General features: G+C 42.6%; 1 protein-coding gene and 1 long non-coding RNA gene across 6 annotated transcripts in view; one reads left to right on the forward strand and one right to left on the reverse strand.

The window, feature by feature from the left end:
- The window catches only part of RABGAP1L (RAB GTPase activating protein 1 like), a 744,918-nt gene extending 741,639 nt beyond the window's left edge, over positions 1-3,279 (reverse strand). For all 5 annotated transcript variants that reach the window (XM_086343675.1, XM_086343676.1, XM_086343677.1 and 2 more), the window contains exon 1: positions 3,180-3,279. The gene's annotated coding sequence lies outside the window, so the exon portion shown is untranslated. The remainder of the gene's footprint in view (positions 1-3,179) is intronic.
- LOC147356337 (uncharacterized) lies at positions 2,497-13,951 on the forward strand. Its single transcript, XR_015143213.1, has 2 exons — positions 2,497-2,784; positions 12,744-13,951. It is a non-coding gene; the product is annotated as an uncharacterized LOC147356337 (long non-coding RNA).
- The last annotated feature ends 1,871 nt before the right edge of the window (positions 13,952-15,822 follow it).

Here is a 15,822-nt window from a genome sequence, read left to right on the forward strand (position 1 = left end):
ACAGTCCGTAACCAGATTTTTCCTGAGTGTTTATAAAGAATTGTGTTTTCTATTTTTAAGGTTATTTAGAAAACAAAGAGGCTCAGAATTTCAAGCAGGCTAATAATGTTAGCTCAAATCTAACTCCAAATCAACTGAATATATGCACAGAAGTTTCCCAGGAAAATCCCAAAAATTACACCAAAAAACACAGAAGATGAAAAATAGAAGTCAGCACGAACACAAACTGGCAATACTCAATTGTAGTATCCTATCTGTTGCATGAGTACAATATGGAAAGTAAATGAAGTAGGAAAAAGAGAATGTTGAGATACAAGTCCTGCTTAATTCCATTAACTATTCCTTATTAGGGTCCACTGCTAGGTACTTCTATCCAATTTCAAATACTGACCATCAAGTGAAAATTATTCAGTTCAGTCGCTCAGTCATGTCTGATTCTTTGAAAAGCCAAGAGTCAAGTCAAGCAATGTCTTTCTTCATGGTCACAATATTAAACTTTGCCTTTAAAACTGAGTGTTTTACCATACTCAGGCTCTAGTCAATATTTTCTTTGCCTCCACTATCTGTGGTGCCAAATGCTCATAAGACCATCTCTATAAGAGGCTGTACCAGAGACTGGAATAGCCTGGGGCTGCTGGTCATGCTCAGGTCCACTGGCTGACCTATGAATAGAAAGTAAGCGCTATACCTAGGTTTCCCTGGTGGCTCAGCAGTGAAGATCCACCTGCAATGCAGGAAACATGGGTTCGATCCCTGGGTCAGGGAGATTCCCTGAAAGAGGAAATGGCAACCCACTCCAGTATTCTTGCCTGGGAAATCCCATGGACAGAGAAGTCTACAGGGCTATAGTCCATAGGGTGGCAAAAAGTGAGACACAACTGAGTAACTGAAAACACACAAACACACATACAAGAGCTATGCACATGTAGCAACTCATTAAAACTTGTGAGACACAGCAAAAAGAAAACTCTGTGCCTGGGAATCCCATAGCCTACAGTATATCCATCCTCCAAACATCCTCTATTCAGCCATTAAGACCCCACACCACTTCAAGACAACAGCAGGCTAGAATTCAGACCAATTTCTACACCCTCAAAACAAGAAAGTTTTGCTACTTAGCTACTACTCTCTTCAAAGCTAATCTCTCAAAGCTCCCATTCACAGTATTTTAACTTGGCACAAGAGAATTCCTTCTTTTGATTCCTCCAAAAGAATGGGTAAAAACACTTTGAGCTTCAATGCTGTATCATCTGAGTTCAAATAAATATACACTAACTGAATGAGCTCAACTTTGGGTTAAGGCAAAGAAAATTTTAAGTTTTTAGAAATCACAAATTTAAAACTGGTGAGCTGATAAAACATAAAAACTGTTTCACATACCCAATAAAATTCTGTTACTCAAGTTTTAAAACACCATAATAACCACTAAGGTGAAAAGAAAATTATCTGAATTATGAAACAATTAGCAAGGGCACAAAAATTCACAGAACATTGCAACTATAATATATAAAAATCACCATCAAATAACTCAGGTCAAAAAAAAAAAAGTCACACATTTACACCTTTCATGCCTTTTATGTCAGTTGGTATATTCACTATGTCCCAATAGTACTGGGACTTACTACTTTGTTTCCAGCTTCCTAGAATATAATGTAGGCTATGTAATACATTCACATATAAAGACTGACCAACTACATCACTTCTCCCCAGATGACTTCTCAATACAAAATATCAGGGCACACTTTGACCTGATTGAAGACTCCAGTCTCAGTCTCAACTAACTCCCCAACCAAACAAGCATTTAATACAATTTGAAGATAATGTATACATTAAATTCACCTGGTCTTTCTCCTTTGCAGTTTCATTGTCAGTTTCACATGGGACTCTGTTGAGATAATGAATCACAGGCCAGTTTTCCAATACTGGCAACTTGTGGACCAGTATTTTCCATGGGCAAAAATCCACTTCCAATTTTACCACAAGCAAACTTCATGTATCTTCTGCCATCATTCTACAAATGCGCAGATATTCTACTGAAGTGCAGCGGAAGCCACACACAAACACTATTATGAGAAAAGTCAGGTTTCCGTGATACGGTGTTTCCAGAATGATAAAAAGCAACTATCTCCCCAGTACATGCAAGAAAATTTAAATGTATTTTTTTAAATCCCTAAACCTTCCAGCACCAGAACTGCAGACCTTGAAATCAAGTTTCCAGTCAGCGTTGAAATCTATCAGGCAAGTGAAAGCTGTCCTTACCATCAGCAAAATAAGGTTGGTATTTCTCGTCACTTACATGAAACTCTCATTTCTACAAGTGACCACGTAAATTTCGGTACGTTTTCTAAACTGACCCTATCTAAGAAGTACAGGGACAATACACAAGCACCTGGACACACTGCCCTGGGATCAGAAACAATCCTATCGGTCCAGTTCCCTAGCACCCGAACACCTCCCCGCTGGCCAGTGGCCCCTTTCCACATGCTGACGCACTGCCCAGCCCTGCACCGCTGGCGACCAGTGCAAAGTACTAGTCCAGTCTCAGAAACTTTGACTCAGTTATCAGGACACTGAATACCCACGACCTGGACGAGGGATGTTTGGCATGGCCAGGCGGTCAACTTTGAAGCGGGGCATTCTTTACAGGTAGAGATCTGCCCAGCACGCAGCCCATCCCAGCCAGCAAAACCACAAGCATCAACAGCAGGAGCCGAGCAAAGTGCCTGGCGGAGACAGGGGGAGCGCGAGGGCGAGACGCGGTCACGAACAGATGCCTGAACGTGGGTAAGAAAATACCCTCCCCACACGCCCACCCCCACCCCCGGACGTGGGGCTGCCGGGACTGCGACCCCGGCAGCAGCCGGCGGCAGTGTCAGGAGGGCAGATCTGGAGGCGAGCGCCCAAGTCACCACCCCCGCCCCCAGGTGAGGGGCGCCGACCCCGCCCGCCCGCCGACCCGCCCCGGCCGCGAGGAGCGGCCGCCCGGGAGAACTCCCGATGTCCGCGGAGCCACCGACAGTCCCGAGCCTTCCTCCCGCGGTCCTCTCGCATCCCGTCCCGGCCCGGCCCCCACAGCTACCCTCCCCAGGCGCAGCCCCGGCGCCAACACCCCCAGCCCAGCCCGCGGCCCCGGGCCGCTGGTGCGCCCGCCGGCCCCTACGAGGCCGCCCTCGTCTCACCTCCTCTCGTCTCCGCGGGAAGGGCCGGAACAACTCTGCCAGGCGCCCGCGTCGCACCCGCCGCCCAGCGTTCTGCGGCCCGGCCCGTCCCGTTCACTCTGCCGCCGCCGAAGCCCTGGGAGGGCGGAGGGAACAGGGCGGAGGGAGCGGAGAGAGGAGGGGAGGAGGACCGCCCGGCAGGAAGAGGCGAGGGAGGGGGCGGGTCGGGGAGGAGGAGGTGGTGGCGGTGGTGATGACGTGTCGGGAGCGCGCACGTCCGGGCCCCTCGGCGCGGCGTGCGCGCTCCTGACGGCGGAGGCGCCTTCTCTGCCCTGAGCGGCGGGCGCGCACGCGCGTACACGTCCGCGCCTGGCGGTGTTTGGGTTAACTTCTGTGAGTGAAGACCTGGCCCACCTAGACTGTGAAGAGTAGGGACCCGGGAAGGGGCTAGAGACGCTCGCGGTGCTTCAGAACTTCCCAGAGCTTACCCATGCCGGGAGCCCAGCCGCGCGGGTTCGCTAGGGCGACCTCAATCTCCGAGCGAGTTTGGGTTGAAGCCTTGCCCAGCGATTACTGATCTCTTAGATAATTCTTACTTTGGGGCTATTGTGTTCTTGCTCATAAATCTGGTTTACGTATATTGTCATTCTTAATGCCCAGTACTCCTCAGGGAAGTCACCTTAAAGAATTCTAACTTCTCTCGTCAGTTACTCTTTTCTGTGCCTCTTTCAAGGTGTCTTGTGGGCTTATAACGGTTCCTTCTGTGGGACTCAGGAAAGATTAAGAAAATAACCAGTGGGGATTAAACGGGAAGCACTATTATGTATTTATGAAGAAAACTTACCCTCATTTGCACCTTTTTATCCTGTGGGGTAATAAATTGGGGGGTACAAACTAGCAGAGATAAAAATAAGCCAACTCTTTCATCGACTAATACTGTACTGATCCTTAAACTGTGGATATCCTTCTTCCTAGATCTTACAGGCAAAAAAAAAAAAAAAGACCAGGAATTTTTCTGAATTTCCTTAGCACTTTGTTTCTAAAGGTTTGTGGCACCGAATATATTCAGCTTTATCTGGGTAAATTTGTGTGATACTTTAGCCCACTAAAGAATCTTTTGAGGCTCTGCTTCATTTTTATCTTCCAACGTGCCTAGCAGAGCATCTGACTTCAGAGAAAGTACTCCATAAATGTTATTGTATAAATAAGTGAAGACATCGCAGGAGGAGTTAGATGTGTCCCATAATTTCCACTCTAAAGTGACTTCTTTAGTTTAAAATTCTCTCTCCTGCTTAAATTCTTCTGCACTCATTTCCCCACCTGGATCCAAAAGCTACCTTGAGAAATCCCTAATTTAAGTTTCTATAGATGCTAGGGGGCTTCCCTGATAGCTCGGTAAAGAATCCACCAGCAATTCAGGAGACCCTGGTTCGATTCCTGGGTCAGGAAGATCCCCTGGAGAACGGAAAGGCTACCCACTCCAGTATTCTGGCCTGGAGAATTCCATATGTGGTATAGTGGACTATACGCTGTATAGTCCATGGGGTCGCAAAGAGTCTAACAGGACCGAGGGACAGGACTGAGGGACTTTCACTTTCATAGATGCTGGGACAGACCAACAGTATTACATTTGTTTAATATTTCCCCTAGGCGCTGGGCGTCTTCCTAGGAAATCCTTTAACCTATGTATTCCAAGAGACTACCTAACTCTGAGCCTGACCCAGTAAATGCTGAACTTTTGGTATTTAATAAGGTTAAGGTCAGAATAACTCAGATCAAATGTATCTATTAATAAAGAAGCCAACAAGTATGTACTGAGCCTCTACTAAATAAAATACTAGTAAACTTACACTGGGCACAAGGATGTCAACAGATGACAATGACATGGTTTCTGCTTTCTGATATCTGCTAACTGGAAAAAAGCTTTCTGACAAAAAGGGCAACACCATGACAATTATCAGCACTCACTAAGAAACAGACCCCCCAAAAAAGGAACTAAAAGTTTTAAATCATAAGTTCAAAATAAGTTTCAGTTCAGTTCAGCTCAGTCGCTCAGTCGTGTCCGACTCTTTGCGACCCCATGAATCGCAGCACACCAGGCCTCCCTGTCCATCACCAACTCCCGGAGTTCACTCAAACTCATGTCCATCGACTCGGTGATGCCATCCAGCCATCTCATCCTCTGTCATCCCTTTCTCCTCCTGCCCCCAATCCCTCCCAGCATCAGGGTCTTTTCCAATGAGTCAACTCTTCGCATGAGGTGGCCAAAGTACTGGAGTTTCAGCTTTAGCATCATTCCTTCCAAAGAAATCCCAGGACTGATCTCCTTCAGAATGGACTGGTTGGACCTCCTTGCATTCCAAGGGACCCTCAAGAGTCCTCTCCAACATCACAGTTCAAAAGCATCAATTCTTCAGCACTCAGCTTTCTTCACAATCCAACTCTCACTTCCGTACACGACCACTGGTAGAACCATAGCCTTGACTAGACGGACCTTTGTTGGCAAAGTAATGTCTCTGCTTTTGAATATGCTATCTAGGTTGGTCATAACTTTCCTTCCAAGGAGTAAGCATCTTTTAATTTCATGGCTGCAGTCACCATCTGCAGTGATTTTGGAGCCCCCCAAAATAAAGTCAGCCACTGTTTCCACTGTTTCCCCATCTATTTCCCATGAAGTGATGGGACCAGATGCCATGATTTCTGAATGTTGAGCTTTAAGCCAACTTTTTCACTCTCCTCTTTCACTTTCATCAAGAGGCCTTTTAGTTCCTAGTGTTCCCATATTCAGTACCATAAGCCTTTGGCAGCATAAGAATGTCTACCATTGGCTGTTGCTAGTTAATTGTCCTATTAAAGTGGAGCATAACAGCTAAGTCATTGATGTGCCAGCTTGCCACAAGGAAAAGTACTCTGTCCCATAGCCACATGTTACACCTCTTAATCACGAGGAGTCATTCTGTAAAACTGAGCTGTTCCTCACAATAGAATTTGGATAAGAGATGTCACAAGAGAACCTAGATAAGAGGTGAGTCACAAGAGAACACAGATAAGAGACAGTGAAGGTGATTTGATACAAACGCATCCTCGCTACCAGAAAAACAGTTCTAAGTATATGCCAGAGAACTAGTAACAAAGCGTTCTTCACAAAATGAGTACTGCTCACTTGTCTCCCCACTGTGGCTTTCTTAGCGTTAAACATACACCAGCAGCCCTGGTTCATAAGAGGACTGAGGCTCTCACTTTGAGGGAAGGTGTTATAAAATGTTCTAACATGATTCATAACATTAAGCCAGTGGCCTAGATCCATATCTAACCCACAGATGTATTTTGTTTAGCGTGCATGGTGCTTAAAAAGTTAGCCAAAGTTCAAAGCCAGAAGATTCCACATTCTTTTCAGCCCTCTTTTTAAAAAGTAGAAAATTTGGAAATAGTGGGATTACAGTTTCACATGGGGACAAAAAGCTACAAAACACGTACTGTCTCTTTTCCAAAGTCTCTGCATTCTTTATTGTATCTCACATTGCCCTGTTTCTTCCATGTGGGTCTGCAGTTCCCAATTTTAAATATCAGAATATCGAAAACTGGGAAGAAGTTCAATGTTGAATAAAAATGGAAGAGTTTAAACTATAGTATTTAAGCAGGTGGAATTTTAAAAAAAAAGGTCTTATAATCTTCTTATAGCTTTATTTATTTATTCATTATCTTTTGGTTGCACTGGGTCTTCATTGCTGCACCCAGTCTTTCTCTAGTTGCAGTGAGCGCGAGCTACTCTTCATTTCGGTGAATGGGCTTCTCATTGCAGTGTCTTCTCTTGCTATGTAGCACAGGCTCTAGGCATATGGGCTTCAGTAGTTGCAGCACACAGGCTTTAATTGCTCCAAAGCATGTGGGGTATTTCCAGACTAGAAATCGAACCCATGTCCCCTGAATTGGCAGGTGGATTCTTATCCACTGTACCACCGGGGAAGTCGAGATGGAATATTATCTTGTTTTTATGATGAGTATTATTGGTTGATTCCCACCCACATGTGCATTTCCAGCCCTCTGCAATTATAAGGCAGCTAATGATTTGAATGGGAATAGGCCCAGTTCCAAGTGTAGACCCTGACTGAGGCACACAATCAGTCTAATCAGGTCTTCACCTGATTCTGTCAGTAATAGATGCTAACACAGATTTAAATTGGTCCAGTATAAGGAAGGCCTGGGCTTGTGTTGGGAGAAGAAAAGTGCCCTCTCACCTTTCTTTCTCTCTGTCTCTCTTTGCTGAGTGTGATGGATGAATGTGAATCCCATAGTTACTATAGCCAGTTTGCTGCCATAAGTGAAGCCAGCCTGAAGCTGACACATGACACACAAGCTTGAACCCAGAATGAAACCGACAACCTTCCTCGGCATTTAGTAACTTAGCTAAGCCAATAAATTTCCTTATCTATTTAAGAAAGTTTGAATTTGGCTTTTTGTTACTTGCAGCCAAAGCTGAATTTTCCATGCATGTTACAGAAAAAAAAGCTATAGTTGCATTATTTGACACTTCTAAGAATACACTTCCAATGGGATGAATAGGTAACAACCTACTTGATAAAATTCTACAGGGTCTTGAAAGGACCTTCACCACCACCATCCCACAAATCTTTCCCTGACTAGGTAACCTTATCCCTTAGAATCCATCACTACATTAAAAAAAAAAAAAAAAAAACTGTGACTTCAATCCTCTGCCCTGTTTAAATCAGCTTTCACTGAGAAGAGTATCAGTAATTTTGTGTAAATGAGTTTATCATATGAGTTTGGAGCGGTTTTTTACTATTGGAAAGATAGAAAAAGAGACAATGGGAACCTGAGGAAGGGAAGACTCAACAGAGAAAGACGTGATAGAAGAGACTATATATTGTTGGGACTTATTACCTGGTGACCCAGTGGTGGTGACCCTGGTGACTCCACACTGCCAGTGCAGAGGGCCTGCATTTGACTCCTGGTCGAGGAGCTAGATCCTACATCTAGCTGCGACCAGAAGATTCTGCAAGCCACAAGAAAAGCTTGCACATGCCACAGGTAAGATAGAATATCCCACATGCCACAACTAAGACCTGGCGCAGCCAAATGAAAAAAATGTTTTTAAAAAAAGAGACCATAGATATATTGTAGAAGACAAATTTTTATATTTCACAGTTCTATGTGGAGCTGAAATTCAGACTGTGTGTGCCTGCATGCTAAGCGGCTTCAGTAGTGTCCGATTTTTGGTTACCCAATGGACAGTAGCCCGCCAGTCCCCTCTGTCCATGGGATTTTCCAAGGGTTGCCATGCCTTCCTCCAGGGGATCTTCCTGATCCAGGGATCGAACTCACATCTCTTACATCTCCTGCATCGGCAGGTGGGTTCTTTACCACTAGTACCACCTGGGAAGCCCAAAATTCAGAATAATTCATGAGCACCATCATGTAGGTTTCGTCAGACTAATTCACGCAAGTCATACTAAGCCTACATGATGGTGCTCGTGTAAGCCTCACAATTTTGCCACTCTGAGCTGAGTTGCTTCAGTCATGTCCAACTCTGTGAGACCCTGTGGACCGTAAACTGCAAGGCCCCTCTGTCCATGGGTTTCTCCAGGCAAGACTACTGGAGTGGGTTGCCACACCCTCTCTCCAGGGTATCTTCCTGACTCAGAGACGAAATCTGTGTCTCTTACGTCTCCTGCATTGGCAGGCGGGTTCTTTACCATTAGTGCCATGTGGGAAGCCCAAGCCTACGTGATAAACCAAACCTATTAAATCACCCTTATAAGACTAAGAGCAAAATCAAACAATACGTATATAGGAATCAGAAAATTTCCTCAGCAGTAGAAAAGATAAGCAGAATCATAGATATTTCTCTGAAGAAGAATGCTGATGTACTACTTTTGTGATTCAATAAGAAATAAAAAGGACACTTACCAAAACTTTTCCCATACCTTGTGGCAGGTGTCTGAAATTCATCTTCCCCTCAGAGTCCTTTTCTTTGGTCTGAGGCAGCCTTCCTCTTTCATGTATAACAAAATCACCTTGGGAGTTTATTTTTTAAATGCAGACTTCTATACTCAGCCCCAAAGAGATTCAGTAACTCTGGGACGAAGCTCAGGATTTGTTTTATTTTGACATTTTATTACAAAAATGTTTAAACACATAAAAAGTAGAATAGTATTTTGTCGTCATGTCCAAGCATTCAGCTTGAACAATTATCACCATATGGCCAATCTTCTCTTCCCTATCCCTCATATGGATTTTACCTATTAAAAAATACAATAAATATATGTATATACTTCATTATACAGTTCTAAAAGGTAAGAAATTTTCTTTTCTTTTTTTTTTTTTTTGCAATCAACAAAATCCAGAATATGGGAGAATTTACGGGACAAACCACCAAGTTCCTCAACAAATGTATTGCGTAAATAAAATTAGGAAGGAGAATATGTTTAAATTGCTTGAATTTTGATTTTCTTTGCTTGTTTTTAAAAGCTTCATGCATGCATGCTAAGTCACTTCAGTCATGTCTGACTCTGCGATGCTATGGACTGTAGCCCGCCAGGTTCCTCTGTCCATGGAATTCTCCAGGCAAAAATACTGGAGTGGGTTGCCAAACCCTCCTCCAGGGGATCTTCCTGACCCAGGGACTGAACCCATGACTCATATGTCTCCTCCACTGACAGGTGGGTTCTTTGCTACTAGCACCACCTGGGAAGCTGCTTTAAGAGCTTCATGTGGTTTAATTGCCAAAGTGAACTCTACATATGTACAATGTACAATTTGACAAGTTCCAACATATGTATACACCTGTGAAACCATCACAACAGTAAAGATAGCAAATATATTTATCACCCAAAAAAGTTTCCTTGTGCCTCTTTGTAAGTTCTCCTCCGTCCTCAGGCACCTCAGGCATTGCTGTCATTCTAGACTAGTCTGCATTTTCTAGAGTTTTCTATAAATAGGAACCACACAATATGTATTCTATTTGATGTTGCTTCTTTCCCTCAACAGAATTATTTGAGATTAATCCTCCCTATCCACGTATCAGTTCAGTCACTCAGTTGTGTAGATATCAGTAGCTGCTTTTTAGCCTTCCAGTCTCATGGCATGCTTCCAGCTCCAGTACCCATGTGAGCCTGTGGCTTCAGCTTGCTCTAATACTTCGTTTTTCTTTTCTCAAAAAATGTTATGGTAGTTGATTTACAATGTCTTGTTAGTTTCAGGTGTACAGCAAAGTGACTCTCTTACACATAGACATATATCCACTCTTTTTTAGATTCTTTTCTCATACAGGCCATTACAGTGCATTGAGTAGAGTTTAATAATCCATTTTTCTGTTTCCTTTTTTCTAGAATCTGACAATTTCCCCATTCTTGCTTTCAAAACATACTGAAATTGACAACATATTTTTTCAATTTTTTACATTATTATCTAGCATTTGTGTATTTTTAGAAAGCTGCATGTGTGTTAAGTCACTTCAGCTGTGTCCGACTCTGTGCAACCCTATGGACTGTAGCCCGCCAGGCTCCTCTGTCCGTGGGATTCTCCATGCAAGAGTAATGGCGTGGGTTGCCATGCCCTCCTCCAGGGAATCTTCCCCACCCAGAGATCGAATCCCCTCTCTATGTCTCCTGCATTGGCAGGCAGGTTCTTTACCACTAGTACCACCAGAGAAGCCCTTTTGGAAAGGTAAGGAGTTGCAAAAGAGTCAAGATGGGACTTAGTGACTAAAACAACAAAAAAGAGTGTCTTCCTTTATCAGCTGACTTTTGACCTCACCATTTTAATAGGAATTTGATTGATTTTTTAACAAAGTTTTTGAAAACTATTGAAAAAAACTCCCTTTTAGCTTCCCAGGTGGTGCTAGTGGTAAAGAACCTGCCTGCCAATGCAGGAGACCTAAGAGGCATGGGTTTGATCCCTGGGTGGGGAAGATTCCCTGGAGGAGGGCATGGCAACCCACTCCAGTATTCTTGCCTACAGAATCCCATGAACAGAGGAGCCAGGTGGTCTACAGTCCATAGGGTTGCAAAGAGTTCGACACGACTGAAGCAACGTAACACATATTGGAAAGGAATTCTTATTTTTTTAACAATGTCAAGAAACTATACAGAGCTTCCCTGGTAGTCTAGTGGTTAGGAATCTGTCTTGCAGTGCAGGGGACACGGGTTTGATCCCTGGTCTGGGAAGATGGCACATGCTGCAGAGCAACTAAGCCTAAGCACCACAACTACTGAAGCCAGCACACCTAGAGCCCAGGCCCGCAACAAGAGAAGCCCGGCTGGCTGCAACTAGAGAAAGCCCACACGCAACAACGAAGATCCGGCACAGCCTAAATAAAGAAATCTTTTTTTTAAAAAAGAAGCTATACAAAGAGTGATGTGTTGATGTGGTGTCAGCCATTTTAGCAGAGTTTTTGCTCCTCAATGAATTCCCAGCACCAGGCAGGCAAACAGCTTTGGCAGTGACCCCACATTCCTTTGAAGTACTTGCCACAGGCCTAGAATTTAGATTTTGGACATATAAGATATATTTCTTAAATACATATGTTTTGCAGGAAATCAACTTCAAAAATTACAAATACTTTCATGGTAAAGGGAGGAAAATTACCACTTTCCTCTTCTGGTGGAGAGAAATCTGCCCTCTCCACCACCTCCCACCCCTCCCCCAAGACATTCACTTACTCCCTTTTCCCTCTGCCGTGTTAAAAAATAAGCTGAAAATTTGAAGCAAAAAAGATTTATGTCAAAGTTCTATAAGAGTCTATCTAACATTAAAGTAATTGAGACTTATCAAATGACACTTTTGCTTTAGAATATACTAAAAGATTCAGAGAAGGCAATGGCACCCCACTCCAGTACTCTTGCCTGGAAAATCCCATGGATGGAGGAGCCTGGTGGGCTACAGTCCATGGGGTCGCTAAAAGTCGGACACGACTGAGCGGCTTCACTTTCATTTTTCACTTCCATCCATTGGAGAAGGAAATGGCAGTCCACTCCAGTGTTCTTGCCTGGAGAATCCCATGGACAGAGAAGCCTGGTAGGCTGCAGTCCATGGGGTCGAACAGAGTCGGACACTGAAGTGACTTAGCAGCAGCAGCAGCAGCATACTAAAAGATTCCTAACACTTTCTCTAAAATTTCCCCAATTTCAGGAAGATTCTCACTTCCCTTTAATTTCCTGATTTGATGACAATAAGAACTTTTTGTGGAAGATCATTTATCTATGATATTTATACCTGTATATATTATTACTAATATTTTAAATTTCACACCAAAATCCAGGTTTGAGGATTATTTTTCTTAAAAAGTATATCCTATGATCATATTCACAATATCTTATAAGATAACTGGTGATGACTGGATGTTCATTATGTCATTTTCTATGTCTTTCAGTATACTTAAAATTGCATAATAATTTTTAAATTCCATTATCACTTTGTGCCTTACTTTGGATACATACCTTTTAAGTTCTTTTATAGAATTAATATCGCTCTTCTGTACCCCCACAATGTCTGGTACACATTTACTTACAGCAGCTATAACACTTTCTTATCTTTGAATTTTTTCATGACTATTTATTCCACTAGATTCTACTCATGTATGGATGTGACAGTTGGACTATAAAGAAAGCTGAGCGCCAAAGAATTGATACTTTGGAACTATGGTGTTGGAAAAGACTCTTGAGAGTCCCTTGGGCAGCAAGGAGATCCAACCAGTCAACCCTAAAGAAAATCATCCCTGAATATTCATTAGAAGGACTGATGCTGAAGCTGAAATTCCAATACTTTGGCCACCTGATGCGAAGAACTGACTCATTGGAAAAGACCCTGGAAAATTGAAGGCAGGAGAAGGGGATGACAGAGGATGAGATGGTTGGATGGCATCACCGATTCAGTGGACATGAGTTTGAATAAACTCCAGGACTTGGTGATGGACAGGGAGACCTGGCGTGCTGTGATTCATGGGGTCACAAAGAGTCAGACATGACTGAGCGACTGAACTGACTGAACTGAGATTCTATCTCTTGGAAGACAAAAATCATGTCTTTTTTCACCTAGTACCTAAACATTTAGTAAATGTTTATTGTATGAAAAATTAAATAACACATTCACACATTTGTCTTAGAAATGCTTTTCTTCAGTTCATTTATACAGAATAAAACCTTGTATATTTAATCCATTATTTTTTTTTTTAACTTTGGTTTTACTCACTGCAGCTGAACCTAAATCGAAATATTGCTATAATGCTTAAGTCATTTTCAGGTAATCCTCCTTCATTGATTCACATGATTTTAGAATAGAGAGTTAAAATAGTTTCATAATACTCTAATTCCTTTAAAATGGGAATTATTTATTTAGATGCATCATACTTATGATAGCTGATACAGGAAGGCTGGATAAAAATTTCAGTAATTATTTTATCTCAATAACCATAGCTAAAATGTATGATTTAAGTACATTTGGGTTTGATATTCTTTTTACTGAAAGGACACTGAATTTTCTCCCTGTCTTAGGAAGGTTGAATTTTTTCATTCAAATTTTACATTTATTTCTTCTGTAAGGTTTGAGTATTCTATACTCATTTATCTCAGGATTCCGCTGCAGTGACTGGTGAATAAAACTAACACAGGAGTTGTATGTTTTTTTAATTTATGAATCTGGATATGCAATGCTTATTTCCTCCAAAGACCTGAACTTGCAAGTTCTGAAAGGTTTCCACTAACTGTACATGGAAAATCTGTATACTAGTTACCCTGAGATAGTATGACTTGTGAAATATAGTCAAAACATAACTATTCTCTTTGATTTTTTCCCTCTGCCACTAAGAAGAAAATTCCAGCATGTCTCATGACCTTTCTGCTCACTTATTTTATGATCACTTTAAAATCACAAAAGTCAGCCTCAATTTGACATTTAGAAGGGAAAGCATTAGAGAAAAGAAATGTGGTCAGCTGCTTCATCTTTCCTGCTTACCTTCTTCCTATTAAGTAGTTGCTGTTCTTGACTCTCTGGGTTGGAGTACAAGGAGCAAATAGGAAACAGGGAACAGAAAGGTCTTACTGTAGTGAGATGACTTTGTATTTTCTAGGACTAGCAGCTGTTTAAAACTGATCCTCTGTCTTCAGGGATTTGCATGGTTGGTCAAACAAGCTACAACTCTGTCAACAACTCCTGACACTGGGCATATACTCTATTCTTGCTGCCACTTATCCCTCATCCTCAGATTTCTTGGACATCTACATCATTTGGTTCTTTCTGTTAAAGCCAAATTGACATTTTAGTCAGCTTTCTTGAATAGGGAGTCAAAAAGATCTCTGGACTGATTCTTTCTCCCCTGTGTAGCCCACATCTGCTCTGTGGAAAGCTTTTTGGGTCCTTCATCCTTCAAACTCTAAGAGAGTTCACTGATCCCACTGTTTGAAGCGTGTTAGTCATTCAGTTGTGTCCGACTCTTTGCACCCTCATGGACTGTAGCCCGCTAGGCTCCTCTGTCCATGGGATTTCCCAGGTAAGAATACTGGAGTGGGTTGCCATTTCCTTCTCCAGGGGGATCTTCCTGACCCAGGGATCGAACCTTGGTGTCCTGCATAGCAGGCAGATTCTTTACCGCCAGAGCTACCAGAGAAGCCAGATCCCAGTACTATTGAGTATATCCTCTCCAATAACAAAGAGCCTGCCAGGCCATCTCTTTCTGGCCATCTAGATTTTACGAGGGAGGAGTCAGACCTAAGTCCTTTATACTCCATCCTTCGTACCACTCTTCTCTGAATAATCCAGTAAGAGTCCACACTCACTAGGCTGAAGGTGAAAGGGCAAGCATCCTTTCCTCCTTCACCTTTGTGAGAGAGCCTAGGGTACACAGCATGGCTTCTTCTAAAGAAGGCCTCTTCACAAATTCAATCTTACTATCCATCATTTTGACCCTTGTGGTTTTTAAGAACTGTCTAATCAGTGGAAATTTGTTTGAAATTTCTGCTTGGTGGTCTGGTACTTTCACCCTGAAGAATCACACCTGTTGCACTGGAGTGCTTTACTCACAATTTCCTATATAACTTCCTGTTACATTTGTTATAGCTTCAGGATTCAAAAGCCATGTTTTTCACAGAATTATTTAACCAAGAGAAAACTAGCATATTTTCCAAATAATTATGCTTTAAAAAATTAAAATCCTTTATTAGAACAACAGGAATACCAGAGTAGTCATTCAGATCAGATCAGTCGCTCAGTCATGTCCGACTCTTTGCGACCCCATGAATCGCAGCACGCCAGGCCTCCCTGTCCATCACCAACTCCCGGAGTTCACTGAGATTCACGTCCATTGAGTCAGTGATGCCATCCAGCCATCTCATCCTCTGTCGTCCCCTTCTCCTCTTGCCCCCAATCCCTCCCAACATCAGAGTCTTTTCCAATGAGTCAACTGTTCGCATGAGGTGGCCAAAGTACTGGAGTTTCAGCTTTAGCATCATTCCTTCCAAAGAAATCCCAGGGCTGATCTCCTTCAGAATGGACTAGTCATTCAGTTCAAAGTAAATTTTGGTATTTTTCTCTCTGATCAGTAACTTTTATCAATAGTTTCTTTGAATTACTACATCCTCTTCCCTACTCCATCATGAATATTTTCAGAACTAAGAAACCTTCCTCTAACAAACCCTGCATTCTTCACCTC

The sequence above is a fragment of the Bos grunniens genome, chromosome 16, assembly GCF_055505025.1.
Source record: "Bos grunniens cultivar Pamir isolate PY7600 chromosome 16, Bosgru_T2T1.0, whole genome shotgun sequence".
Lineage (NCBI taxonomy): Eukaryota > Metazoa > Chordata > Mammalia > Artiodactyla > Bovidae > Bos > Bos grunniens.